The sequence below is a fragment of the Petaurus breviceps genome, unplaced genomic scaffold (genome assembly GCF_028583685.1).
Source record: "Petaurus breviceps papuanus isolate PSGF00001 unplaced genomic scaffold, PetGlider_PUasm1.0 76, whole genome shotgun sequence".
NCBI lineage: Eukaryota > Metazoa > Chordata > Mammalia > Diprotodontia > Petauridae > Petaurus > Petaurus breviceps.
In genome coordinates, this window is record NW_027186473.1 from 27,865,031 (window position 1) to 27,867,150 (window position 2,120).

General features: G+C 39.9%; 1 pseudogene; it reads right to left on the reverse strand.

Annotated features, from left to right (window-relative positions):
- The window catches only part of LOC138174924 (UDP-glucuronosyltransferase 2B15-like), a 67,275-nt pseudogene extending 66,131 nt beyond the window's left edge, over positions 1–1,144 (reverse strand).
- Positions 1,145–2,120: the final 976 nt, after the last annotated feature.

Sequence of the window (2,120 nt, forward strand, 5' to 3'; positions counted from 1 at the left end):
CAGTTTTCATTTATGTGATTCTCGTCACTTATTTCTGTGAACCTGCTTTTCTGCTTAAAGATCGAAACTTTAGCTCATAACGTAGCAGTTATAGATAGGGCAGTTACCTTTATTTCATAGTTAACTAAGTCATATAGTAAAAGACAAATTCCATTTTTTTCAGCAAAAAGTAAACAAAGGATCCTCATAACTTTAAACAACAACCCATTTACCTTCAGATATAAAAAAATTTTTGGAGTGAAAGGCAGCTAGGTGGCACAGTGAATAGAGCACCAGCCCTGGAATCAGGAGTACCTGGGTTCAAATTCAGCCTCAGACATTTAACACTTACTAGTTTTTTGTCCTTGGGCAAGTCACTTAACACCAATTGCCCTCAAAAAAAAAAAAGGCAAAAGAAAATTGCAGAGTGGCCAGGCTTACCTAACACTGATGTAAAACTGATTCCAATCCTTCACATCAAAACTCTCAAAACAAAAGTCAAAAGAAAGAAAAGCATATTTTTCACCCTCTATGGGAATGTCATCTTGTCAGTCAATTCTGTCAAGACCACAGGCACATAAGAAGTGGGGGAGGAAGGGAGTCCTCCACAGTATTTTTCATAGGTATTGCCAAGAGTGACCCAAAGGGTATAGACAGTAGCTATCCCAAGGACTTCAGCTATGAGCTCACCACAAGGACTAAGAGCATGTGAAACTACAACATCATATTTGACCTCCTTCAGTGTCTTCATAAGCTTCTTTTCAAAACAACCCTCTCTCAAAGCTTTGAATTTTCTTTGACAACGTTTGAATTTTCAAAAAACACAGCTTGCATCTTTGTGGCATACTTCCAAGGTGAGAGTCTTGGCAGTTCATTTAGCCATTCCTTAATCAATTTGTCAGTATAAGTAAGACAATCTTCTTTAGTGAAAGGCACAGGATAAACCTCAAAATTGGGAAAAGATACCTTGGAAGGATCAATAAGAAGCTGTAGATGTCAACACAGTAACCTCATGGCCCCTCTGTACTAGCTAATCCAAGATGGTCTTCATATTTATCTAGTGACTATACTCTGTAGGCCACACTAGGATCTTCCCACAGGACCCACAGCTAAAGCAACACAGCTGCAGCAGCCAAAGAGCTGCAGCCCACTACTCAGATCTCATCCTTGTGCTTTTTTGCATCCACTGGCTTCCTCCTATCCGCTGCTTTGTTCTATATCATGAAAGGAATTGACACAGAAGTTAAAATGTAATTGGTATCTCTCAAGTCCTCATCCAAAAAGAAAATCCTTAGTCATAGTTACTGATGGGGAAAGGGAGGCTGATTTGGCAAGAGTTCAAGGCATGGCATGAACTTTATTGTCAAAGGAGGACATTTAGCTTATTGCACAAAAGCCTTCAGTTCACACAGAGTTCAACATTTACCTTCTCTGCAAGCACTCTAATCAAAAGCCTTCTTCAGGGATTATAGACTGGTTTCATTTACTCAGGTTTTAAAGGATAAATGCATTTTCTTTTTTTTTTTTCTTACTGGAACATATTTCACAGTTAAATGGCATGAAGGGTGAAAGTTCCTTGATTGTCTTTGTCTTGGAATGGGAATAACTGACCAGCACTGGCTCCTTGTAATGCCAGAGAAAAAATTCTGATGGATATTGAAGACATCTCTCTGTAGTTGTTTTTGGGTTAAAGGGGTCAGGGACCAGGGAAGGCCAATTTCTGATGGGGCAGATCTTGTTGGAAACTCTTTTTATGAATTGCTTCAATCCTTGTGGTCTTTAAGGCCAGGACCTGCTAGTTTTCCCTTGATTATCATGAGCTTGAGTTCATGCATGATGACCTGGTATCTAATATTTGGGAATAGTATCCCAAGTTATCTTATTAATAATAATCTCCTGTTCTAGTTGTACTTGACGCTCTGCCAGAAATGTGTGGGATTTGTCTTTGTCTTACTGTGCTTTCAGCCAATTTTCCATGATTCCCAAGAGCACTTGGCCTCACCCATAGGGTGGTCTCTGTAGTTGTTCCTCACATAGTTGGAAACATCCATACTAGCCCACATTCCATGTTCTAATGTGTCTGCCCACCGCCTTTCCTGTAGCTAGTACATCAGGCACTCCTTCTGTCATGCTCCCCTAAA